This window comes from Rattus norvegicus, chromosome 12 (genome assembly GCF_021556685.1).
Source record: "Rattus norvegicus strain SHRSP/BbbUtx chromosome 12, alternate assembly SHRSP_T2T, whole genome shotgun sequence".
Taxonomy (NCBI): Eukaryota; Metazoa; Chordata; class Mammalia; order Rodentia; family Muridae; genus Rattus; species Rattus norvegicus.
This window is the reverse complement of record NC_141545.1, coordinates 49068609-49080602: the sequence shown is the minus strand read 5'-3', so window position 1 is coordinate 49080602 and position 11994 is coordinate 49068609. Positions and strand designations below refer to the sequence as shown.

Sequence of the window (11994 nt, the reverse complement as noted above, 5' to 3'; positions counted from 1 at the left end):
CAGCTGTGGTGCTTCTGACTTGCCAGGTTACTTCAAGAATTAACCACCCACAGGGCTAGAAAGACACCTTGGCTGCTAAGAGCACACTTGCTGCTCTTCCAGGAGACCGGCCAAATCCAGTTCCCAGCACCCATATTAGGCAGGTCACAACCACCCTGGCTGTCCTGGAACTTGTTCCATAGACCAGTTCTGTGGCCTCAAACTCACAGAGATCCACCTGTTCTTCCTCTTAAGATTAAATTGGGATTAAAAGTATGGGTCACCATGCCTGGCACAAAAATAACTTTTTTTTTCTTTTTTCTTTTTTCGGAGCTGGGGACCGAACCCAGGGCCTTGCGCTTGCTAGGCAAGTGTTCTACCACTGAGCTAAATCCCCAACCCCAAAAAATAACCTTTTAAATAGATTTATCTATTTCACGTGGATGAGTGCTCTATTGGCCTACAGGCCTCCATGCCAGAGAGGGCATCAGATCCCATTACAGATGGTCGTGAGCCACCATGTGGGTGCTGGGAATTGAACTCAGGACCTCTGGAAGAGCAGCCAGTGCTCTTAACCGCTGAGCCATCTCTCCAGCCCGAAATAACCTTTTAAATCTGCCAATTGTAATGATTAGGTCTACCCATGGAGCCCTATTGCGTGCTGGTGGCCTTGTGGCGTCTTGGAAGGTGGCTCTTGCTTCTCTCTCTGTGTCACACTGGAGCACACAGAGACGTCAGGAGAGTTAGGGTCTCAAGTGCACCCCGGAGGTCAGTAAAGATGTTTCCATTCCCTACCAGGCCAAGGGTCCAAACCTGCTGCCTGCCCTCCGGTGATGTCCTTCGTGGACTTTGACATTGACTAAGTCAGCTCTGGTAACCAGTACCCATCATCCCGGCACTCAGGAGGCAGAGGCAGGTGACCAGAAATTCAAGGCTAGCCTGGGCTACATAGCTAGACCCTATCTCAAAAATAAACAAAAGAAGTAAATAAATGTTCAGTCCCCAGCTCCGAAAAAAAGAACAAAAAAAAAAAAAAAAAAAAAAGAAGTAAATAAATGAAATTAAATGACTCTCCAAAGGCACGTCCAGGCCACAGGGATTGTGGGTACGGGATTGCTCCTCAACCTGAAGGCCTGGAGACCCCATGCCCAAGGGTCCTCAGCTATGCACCAGTGCCACCTACGCTGGGCCGGTCAAACTGTGGCAACGTCACGGTGCCATCTCACACGTCTGCCTGGGCTGGGGCTGCCAGGTTATTGTTTGATATGGGGGAGGGGCAGTACCAGAGTGGCAGGATCCCGGGGTTGGCATGAACACCCCTCCCCCTCCCAGCCGGGCAGCCCCCCCATCAGCCCAGCAGCTTCCGCTGTCTCCAACCTCATTTATCATTCCGAAGGGGGGCAGTGCCACCATGCGCTCCCTTGGGGCAGCTCCGCCGTGGCCCCATCTGATTGAAATCCAGGCCCAGCAAACACTCCACATGGGAAAGTGGCTGCTCGGAACCCGGAATAAATAACACCTCGGGCAGGAGGCACAAATCCGCCGCTAATTATGGCATATCCTGATTAAATGGGGTGCGTAAATAAATACTGCGGCAGGAAGATGAATCGGCTAGCAAGGCCTCCGAGGCTGGCAGGGCTCTGAGCTCCTCTTACCCACTTTGCCCTGGTAAGGTCAAAGGATGCCGCTGTGGTTCAGCTAAGTGTGGGCCTAGGGGGGCAACCTTTCTGCTCTGGGGGCCTCAGTTGTCAAGCAGAGCCTTAGCCACTCTCTGGTCTGTGACTTTGTGCGGTAACAAGGGTTCTGGCGCCTGGCGGTGTTGATAGCCTCACCGTGACTCAGTTTCCCCATCGGTAAACTAGGTAAGTGGAGATTCCTGCATCGCACACAGTGCGTAGCTCCGCAGAAGGCAGGTTCAACCGATGAAGCCCATACAAGCCCGGCGAGCTGTCGTTCACAGTAAAGGCACACTTTACTGTCCCAAGGGAGGCCACGCTTCCCACCACTGCCCCGCAGCTCCCCTGAGACCTCTGTGTTTGCCAGCACAGGTCCTATCTTGTCATTTCCCAAGAACAGTCCCAATAGCAGCGAGGGGGAGGGGCTATCATTCTGGAAAAGTTTAAATCAATTAACTCCCTTCCAGAAAACAGGCTGGGAACAGTAATGGGGAAGTAATGACTTTTCTCCACAGGATCAGATGACAAAGACCAGGGCCTGGCAAGGTGGCAGAGCAGCTGGCTTGGTTTCCAATGGCCAGTGTGGCCCTGGATGAGTCTCCGTCCCATTCTAAGCCTTGGTTCCCCAGGGAGCAGGCTTGAGGCAGCTTGGGACTGGCTTCTGGATAGCTAGCCTCCTGTCTCTCCCCACCTCCTTGGCCACAGCAGGCATCATTAATGGGTTGTAGAATCATTCTCACCCAGCCTAATCCAAGCCAACACTCAGCATTGCCTCCCAGTGGGTCCAGTTAGCACACGGGGGTTACGTTCCCCTCCCCTCAGTCATGAGGCTGATATTCACCAATAGGGTTAGTTCTGCCCATCGTGGCATTGCTAATGGTCCTTATTGATAATGGTTCTTATTGATAATGGTCCTTAAGACTCACTGAGTGCTATCTGTGGGCCAAGCACTGTGAAAGCTTTCATTCATAAAATCAATGCATCGTGACTGCCAGGCCGGGCAGTTACCATTCAAGCTATCTTATTTTAGACAGAGAGGGAGAGGCTCAAGGTCACACAGCTAATAGATGACAAGTCCAGGACTCAAACCCTTGAAGCAGACCAGAGCAGGACAGAGACCCTCCTCTTGTCATGTGAAAGCTAGGGAAGAGGTCACCATCACTGTCTCACCCTGCTGAGTTCTCTGCCAAACGGAACACAGGTTATCAGTTGGCACCATGACCAGCCTCATTTTAACCGAGGCTCTGAGAGGTGACAGACCTGGCCAGAGTCTCGTGGCTGACTCTCTGGGATAGAGTGATGCCCTTCTGCTGTGTGCTGTGGGCCCCGTGGACAGGAAGGATGACTAGGGTGACTATCTATCTTGGCAGCTCTAGAGAGGCTCCTGTGCCAGGATGGAGGAGAGAAGAGCAAGCAACTTGGAGCCTGGCTCTCCGGATACGCCGGGCTCTGTCACCAGCCCTCCCTCCAGGGTGCTTCAGGCAAGTATCACCTAAGACCGGGTACACTGCAGCCAAAATGGAGGATTCTGGCAGGTGTGTGTGTATGGGGGCCATTGGGAGAGATCTACATGGTATCTGATGATCCCCAGGGTCATGTCTCTCAGAGAACCTACAGGAGCCACAGCTGGTTTGAATATCCTCACTCTTCTTTGCTTTGGGCCTCAGTTCCCTTCTTATCAAAATAATGATTGGTTTTTGTTGGTTGGTTGGTTAGTTAGTTGGTAAGTTGGTTGGTTGGCTGGCTGATTTATTGGTTGGTTAGTTAGTTGGTTGGTTGATTGGTTGGTTAGTTGGTTGGTTAGTTGACTGGGTGATTGGTTGGTTGGTTGGTTAGTTGGTTGGTTAGTTGACTGGGTGATTAGTTGGTTGTTTGGTTAGTTGATTGGTTGGTTAGTTGGTTGGTTGGTTGGCTAGTTGGCTGACTGGTTGGTTGTTTGGTTGGTTAGTTGGTTGGTTAGTTGACTGGCTGATAAGGTGGTTGTTTGGTTAGTTGATGGGTTGGTTAGTTCGTTGGTTGGTTGGTTGGCTGGTTGGTTGGCTGGTTAGTTGGTTGGTTGGTCAGTTGGTTGGTTGGTTAGTTGGTTGGTTGGTTGGCTAGTTGGCTGACTGGTTGGTTGTTTGGTTGGTTAGTTGGTTGGTTAGTTGACTGGCTGATAAGGTGGTTGTTTGGTTAGTTGATGGGTTGGTTAGTTCGTTGGTTGGTTGGTTGGCTGGTTGGTTGGCTGGTTAGTTGGTTGGTTGGTCAGTTGGTTGGTTGGTTAGTTGGTTGGTTGGTTGGCTAGTTGACTGACTGGTTGGTTGTTTGGTTGGTTAGTTGGTTGGTTAGTTGACTGGCTGATAAGGTGGTTGTTTGGTTAGTTGATGGGTTGGTTAGTTCGTTGGTTGGTTGGCTGGTTGGTTGACTGGTTAGTTGGTTGGTTGGTTGGTTGAGACAGGGTCTCAGGTAGCACGGTCTAGCCTCAAGCTCACAATGCAGCCAAGGATGACCTTGGATTTGTGGTCTTCCTGTTTACATGTGCTGGGATTCCCGGCACATGCCACCATGTCCAGCAGATATACTGAGGGGCCTTGAACCCAGGACTTCATGTGTGTTGGTAAACACTCCACTGATGGAGCCTCATCCCCACTGGGTGTGCTTGCAGAAGACCTGAGTTTAGTTCCCAGCACCCACATGGCGGCTGACAACCTGGGAACTCCAGTTCCCAGAGATCTGACGCCCTCTTCTGGCCACTACAGGCACTGCACCCATGAGCCACAAATGCTAATAATATATTAAAACAAAAATAAATTTAAAAAAAAATCACAGCCAGGTGGTGGTGACGCATGCCTTTAATCCCAGCATTTGGAAGGCAGAGGCAGGTGGATCTCTGTGAGTTTGAGGCCAGCCTGGTCTACAGAGTGAGGACTACTCAGAGAAACATTGTCAAAAAAAAAAACCAAAACAAAACAAAAACAAAAAACAAAGGGGAAAAAATCAAATGCCAAGTCCTGTGATGAACTTGAACATGTTTTTTGAGGCAGCCGGTAGGGGAAGAACTTCTGTGGACCCCAAATGCCATCTCTTCGGTCACCCCCTACCTAGCCCTGCCCTCCCTCAAGGCATCTTTCTAAAATTCTAATGTTCGAAGAAAGAATCTGGAAGTGCAAGCTTTGCTCATTCCTTCCAAGCGTTTTGTCATGAAAATGTTTAAACACACAGGGAAATCAAAAGACATTTACAATGACCCTGGACCCTGCCATTAATATTTTACTGCCTCCGCCTTCTCAAATGAGGGTGCCTTGGAAGCTCAGGAAGTGATGTGCCGGGGTGTGTGGTACTGACAACGCCGGCTACCTCTGTGGATGGACCCCGTGGCTTCCAGACTTTACTGGATCACTGGTGGGCACTTGGACAGCTTTCTTCCACCGTCATTTAGGGATGCGAGTGCCTTCTTTTGCCCCATCCTGCCACACCCTGCTACCTGCCTTGAAGTAGACAGGAAATAAGACAGAGAAGCCAGCTACCCCATGCCCTGCGCTTACTCAAGGTCGCTGGCGGGAGGTGCTCACTTGGCCATCCTAGAAAAGAAATAGCTGAGCAGTGCTCCGGGTGGGCATTCCACCCCGAGGGGCCTGGTTTTCAGCAACCAGTTTGCTGTCTCTGCCCACATCCGCTGTGGTTGGGTCCCCTAACGTACCACGCCCCTCCCCGTGTCCAATCAGAAGGGGAACTGGCCGGCTGTCCTGAGGAGTTTAACATTGTTCTACATACATGTGTTGAGTGCTTACTGTATACCTGGGCTGCACCCCGAAGTGGATCTGAACACTTCAGAGAAAAGGAAAATGGTGAGCTTCTTTCTTAAGTTCACCCTTTCAAACGGAAAGCGGTGAGATTTCCTAGCTTGCAAAAGTGGGCGGAGCTAAGATTAGAAAACTGGGAAAAGGGTCAGTAGGTCATCTCAAACTGATTTTGTTTTCTTAAGAATTATGTTTAATTGTGAGTGTGTGTTTGTGGGGGGGAGGGTGTAGGTAGGTGTTAGATCCACTCAGGTTAGGGTTAAAGGCAGTCGCAAGCTTCCGGGCGTGGGTGGCTAGAAATGAACACAGACCTTCTATAAGAGCAGTGTGTGCTCCTAACCACTAAGCCATCTCTTCAACCCTGTTTGCTTTTTGTTTTTGTTTTATTCCCCAGAGTCAGGGTCTCATAGTGTAAACCGTGCTGGCCTGGAAATCATGATCCTCCTGCCTCAGTTTCCTGGGTGCTGAGATTACACATGTGCCCATGTCCAGCTTTGAAAACTTTGTATTGGCACCTTCTGTGGGTCTAGCCCAATCCCAAAGCTCTTGCAAGAGCCTTCTACTAGATTTAATGATGTCACCGCCCACAGTGATTTCGAGGTTCCCTACGTTCACACAGGCAATGGCTGAGCTGAGACCTGAGTGCTAACATTGCTCCTCACTCCTAGGGTTCTGCCCTCCTCTTTCTTATGAGCCCCCTTGAGGCTGACACTGGGTTTTGTTTTTATGTAATTGTTTGCCTACGTAGGTCTCAGCAGTACGCTGCCTACATGCGTCTGCGCAGTACGTACTCATGCCCCTGCGGCTCACAAAAGCCAGGAGAGGCAGTCAGATCCTCTAGAACTGGAGCTACGGACAGTTGTGAGCTGCCACATGGGTGCTGGGAATTGAACCAGGTCCTCTGGAGGAGCAGCGAGCTTTTAACTGCCAAGCCATCACAACAGCCCCTCTGACCACTTTATATATGCATCCTTTGGATTTTTTTCCCCACGGGACTCTAGCTTCGTGAGAACAGAAGGCTAAGCAGAGGCTCGGAGAAATGGAGTGACTGACCCAAGATCAAACAGCAAGTTTGGGCTCACATCCTGGTTTGTCAGACTCCCAGTAGAATACAGGTTGGTGTCGGTGGTTTTTACGGCCTGGCACCAACGCAGTAGAAATGTTTTCAGGGTGACAGAAGGCCTTCTCCCTTAACCGGACACACACACCACATTTTAAAGCAATAGAAAGTGTCTCTGAACAATAATGGTTTACCAAACAGCTTAGCAGAGCCCCTCACAACTGGAGCCCAGCCAGAGAGGGGCAAGGGAGGGAGGCTCTCGGGAGTACTCTGGGTCTGAGCCCTGAGTTGGGGTTCCCCCGCAGGGACTGGGCAGGAAGGGACTGGCCTATCGACAACGGGAACAGCGAAAGGTCCAATCAATGCTATCTCTCCGGGCCATGCCTGGCCAGACATTGATTTCTAACACTGTTGTTAACTCCCTGTTTATGTAACGCCTGAACTTTGCACAACCGAACATTTAATGTGCAGAGAGGGCCCGTTGCCATGAAAACCAAGCTCCACGGACAGCCGGGACGCGGCCCTATCCCTGTTTTATTGGCCTGCACAGAATGTATTTTAACCTTGATAAGTCAATAACTTTTTATACAAAAGGAAATCTGCCAGGAGGGCTTAGGACCCACTGGCCTCTCCCGGTCAGAGGGGAGGCACAGCAGCTGGCTTTAATCCCTTGAAAATCTCTCTGCCACTCACAGGCCTAGCCTGCAGACACCAGCGCCTAGCTGGGGGGTTGGGGCAGGGACCACCCTCACTTCCAGCCTCTCTCTGGTAACTGAAGCCTCCTGCAAAGTTGGAAAGGCTGATTGGAAAGAGAAACCCAGGGATGCTCAAATTCCAGCTCCACCTTTCCATGACCTTGAGCAAGGCCAAGGTCACCAAAATCCACACCTGTAACCCAACCAGTGGGTTTTCTCCATGACTTGTGCCAGGTTTACAGATTAAAAAAAAAAAAAAATCAGAAGTATGGGGGTGGGGGAGTGGCTGGTCACAGCGACCCCAATCGGCAGGGAATGTCATTGTCACGTGTATTTTACAATAAGACCTGTGCCCGTTTGTTCTTCTCATTATTGTCTTGGGATGGGCCAAGGCTGAGGGCAATACCCCCAATTTCCAGCTGTGCAAACTGAGGCCCAGGGAAATTGGCTATCTCATACAGGAATCTACAAGAGGGTTGTTCTTCTAGACTTTTCAGTGCCAAGCCCTGTGCGCTTCCAAATTCAGAAACTTAACCACAGGAATAACACACACACACACACACACACACACACACACACACACACCCCTTAGCTGCCAGTTCTTGGACTCAGCAGACATCACTAGTCAAAGACAGCACAGCGCTTTACCTCCTGAGCCTGCCTCAGAACTCTCTTCAAGACAGAGCTGGGTTCCAAATGGAACTGTATGACTCCGAAGGGCTCTGTGTTCAAGTTCTACTCTGTCCCAAATTTGCTGTGTGACCCTGGGCAGGTGCTTTCCCCTCTCTGGAAGTGAACCATGGTGATGTAATATGGGAACACTCCAGGCTCTGGGATTCCCAGAGAGTTCTCGCATCTGGAAGGAACCCCCCATGAAACCTGACTTCTAACTCTGCCCTCTTCTCAGAGCCCCTGAGCCTTTTCCAACTCCAGCAAATACTGACCCAGGGCATCTGGATGAGGCAAACAATGAACAAGGCCACCCGCAGGGGCTCTGACAGATGATTGCTGGGTAGGGAAGGCAACTGCTGACAGGGAATATCTTGGTTTCTTTTCTGTTGTGATTGACAAACGCAACCTGGTTCCACTCCATCCATTAGAAAGGAGAGAGATAAGCTCTTGCTGGTGAGAACCCAGATTGCTTCTACTCATCTTAATACAATCCCAGATCCCCTGTCCAGGGAATGGTGACACCCACAGTGGGCACCTCTTCCCCCTCAACATAATCAAGGCAATCCCCCAACAAACACATCCGCAGGCCAACCTGATCTCCTTCATCCCTCCCCGAAACCCCTCTCCCTGGTGGTTAAGATCCTATCAAGGTGACATCTAAAAGTAGCCAACGCAGCGGGTAGGAGATGGTGTCTGGACAAGGAGGCAAATGTTTGAGCTGGGGCTTGAACTACACTAAACCAGAGGTGCAAAGAGCCTCTTGGGGGGAGGTGGGGGAGGTGCAGACTCTGCCAAGCTGAGTGGGCAAAGGTGTGGCAGACAGGAAAGAACCACAGGGGTGGGCTGTGGTGGGGGATCAACTAGGAGTCCATCCCTGAGGCAGCCTGAGCCTCTCTTCATTACAGCCTGTAGTTTGCCCTGGTCTCTACCCCATCCCTTCTGCCTGCCCACCCCCCTCCCCAAGATGCTCCATGTCCTGGGGGGTGGGGCAGGTGAGTGACAAGGTTACCAGGGTTCCCTCCCTCCCCTTTTCTCCCCGAGAAGCATAAAGAGCTCTTTCTTTTCTGCTTATTAATAGCTCTGATTAAATTATCTCTGAAAAACCTACATGGTGTGCACCAATGGGGGCTCGGCTCCCTCCCGGCTCTGGCCTAGATTAGAACAACCAGGCCAGGTAAGGCGACTGGGGGAGGTGGGGTGGGAGGCTGAGGCCGCCTGCTCCCCTGCCAGCACCCAGGCTCCGTGTTGAACGCTCAGCCCTGGCCCAGCCTCTGACTCACTGGACCTTTCTGAGCTCCCCAAATGGAAAGCAAGCAGGGAGGGCGAGGTCTTTGCATCAGCCTCCTGTCCCCTGCCAAGGCCCCCTCACCTTTCCCTTCAGCTATGTATCCCCCAGGGCTCACAGGGGTCCATCAGTGGCCAGCAGGGTGTCACTGGGGGCAGCACCTGCTGCAGGTGCTCCTTCTTCCCAGGGTACCCTGCATCAACCCTGTTTGCTCCTGTCTGTCACAGGGGATCCTCCTGGTTCCCTGGGACAGTTGTTAGAATTCGCTGAATATGTGAAGGAGCCTCAAGCAATGGAAGAGACAACCCCCCCCTTCCCGTAATGAGAGCAGAACTAACCTCACACATCATGAATTTCACCTCACAAGGGGGGGGTGCTGAGGCACAGAGGAACTGGATCACATGGAGGCACACCCCTCATCAGTCTGTTTCCACTCCCCCCTCTTCACGTTCATCCTCTATCAGAAAATAGAGCCCCCCTTTAATCCCAGCAGCTGTAGGGGGCAGGGGTAGAGAGACAGGTAGATCCTTGAGAGTTCAGGGCTAACCTGGTCTGAATTTAGGAGTCCCAGGCCTGCCAGAATTCACATTGACCTTGTCTGGAAAAAGGGGGGTGGGGTGGGAAATAGATTTCACATTTTTCAGGAGAGGAGGTAGACGGTTTGCTTTATGAGCAGCCTGGGCTAGATAGCAAAAACTATGTAAAAGAAAAAAGAAAAAAAAAATCTGAACCACCTCATTCATTAATAAGACGGTGCCAGGACCTGTGCCAGGGAGCCGTGGAGCGCCTCAAGCTTAGGGAAACAGACGACTATCAGATTAGACATAGCACGAGGTTCCCAGGCCTTGCTTCATGGTAAGTGGGAGTCTGGGTGGCTTCCCAGAGGAGGAGACTTACTACCTGCAATCTGAAGGAGGAACAAGAGTTGACTACCTGGAGGGAGGTCCCTCTAGGTAAAGGGGACAGCACGTGCAAAGGCCCTGGGGTGGTAAGAGGATGTGCATGCACTTCAGCAAGACTGGTATGTAGGGTCTTGTAGGGATGGTGGTGGTGGTGGGGTGAGGTAACTCCTAGTCCCCAGTGTTCAGGAGCTGGCTGGCCTGGAGGTAACCAAGGGCTGTGACAAAGGAATTTTAGCATAGTCTCTAACCAGATCATGTTAGTATTGGACAGAATGTTGAGCAAAAGCCAGGACTATGAGGGAGGGTGGTTGTGAATGTGTGAAGTGGAAACTTACGTTTTTTTGTTTGTTTGTTTGTTTTTTGGAAAGTCATTTGGATGGTGTTTTGCTGGGGCAAACATATGAGGGAACGTTTCGTTGAAGCGGACACAGGTGTGAAAGGCTAAGGCAGACTCGTGAAGGAACGTTTCGTGGAAGCAGACACAGGAGAGGGGATGTTCTGCTGAAGCAAGCACATGAAAGAACACATGATGGATTCTTCAGTAACAGCACAGGTGTGTTGGTCTGCCTTACATTGTGTAGCTGAGCTGCTTTTGTTGGGGCTCCATAGAGAGAAATGCACCAGAAACACTCTTGTGGTGTGGTTTCCTGCCGCTTCTGAGGACTCAGGCTAAGGCAAGACAAGTAAGGACGTGCGATGTTTGGAGGGTATAAATAGGACTTGGGTACAGCTAGCTGTGAAACACTTGTTGGTGTCCGGTCTTCACTGACTTTTGCTTCCCTGACAGAGGCACAGCCAAGAACTTTTCCTGGTCCCTTCTTGTCTCTCCTGCTGACTTGGGCAGAGGCTGAGGCCTGGCTGTGTCTGCTAGGTCTGCTAACCCAACTCTACCCAACTGGACTGCTGCTATATCCGTGAAGTGTTTGCGAGTGGACCCAGCTGCCGCTGCTGACCTGGGAACTGAACCGCTGATTTCCAGACAACACAGACAGGAGTTGTTCCAAAGAACCTTTCTCAACAGGTCCCCTTCCCTCGTATCCTTTCTTTTCTACTACCTCTGGTGGCTGGTGGGCTACAAGGGAGGTGAAAGCATTTAAGAACAGTCATTAAAAATAAGGCTTGAAATAAAGTTTTGAATGTGTATTTGGAGTCATACATAAAAGAAAGACCCAAGCAGAGCATCTTCCGGGCCTTCAACTGCTTACAAGACGTCTCTACTAACACAGCTGCCTCCGAGCCCGCTGCCCCCCCCCCCAGAACCCATCATTAGCACCTCACCAACTCCCTGACCTTTAGAGACAGACATCCCCCCATCAGATCTCACCCCTAGCTGCCCTTCCTCCCACCCCCAGGCCAACCACACCGTTTTGGAATCATGCCAGGTCCGTAGGAAGCAATTGACCCACATTGGGAGAAGTTGACAGGGAAATGGGCCCAGAAATGTGCATCCAGGTCGCACACTGTCAATCCGGAGGCTGCCCAGGGATGCAATAAACCAAGGTGGAGGGCTCTGGTAGGGTTCCAGTTCCATCAGTGGGTGACCTTGGGCAAGTCTAGCAGCCCTCTTCCCACACAAGATGTGGGTAGTAATTCTATCCTCACGGTCGTTGGTACAGGGTTCTCTGTGAAGGTGAAAGGACTCTGAACCGTGAACAGCACAAGAATAAGGCCCGACATCAGAGAATCTCAGGCTCTGGAGATGGCTGTATTTAGCTTGACCCACACTGTTCACCTTAGCCCCACCCCCCAACCCCAGCCTTCTCTTTTCCTAGACTTGTCATCGTCTCCTACTCTGTTCCGGGCTTGAATATGGTCTCCCCACCTGTCCTTGCCCTGGGTCCTGCCAGCGAGTCGCCTGGGCAACTGGCCCTGACGTCAGGGCGGCTCTGGCAGCTGGCCCAGTGGGGAAGCAGCTGGCAGCTGATCGTGTTTCCAGGTAAATCCCC

The 11994-nt window shown here is 51.3% G+C and overlaps 1 long non-coding RNA gene across 1 annotated transcript; it reads left to right on the top strand.

The window, feature by feature from the left end:
• The first annotated feature begins 5347 nt into the window (after positions 1-5347).
• LOC134481208 (uncharacterized) lies at positions 5348-11189 on the top strand. The gene is made up of 3 exons (XR_015634383.1): positions 5348-5482; positions 10417-10601; positions 10836-11189. It is a non-coding gene; the product is annotated as an uncharacterized LOC134481208 (long non-coding RNA).
• Positions 11190-11994: the final 805 nt, after the last annotated feature.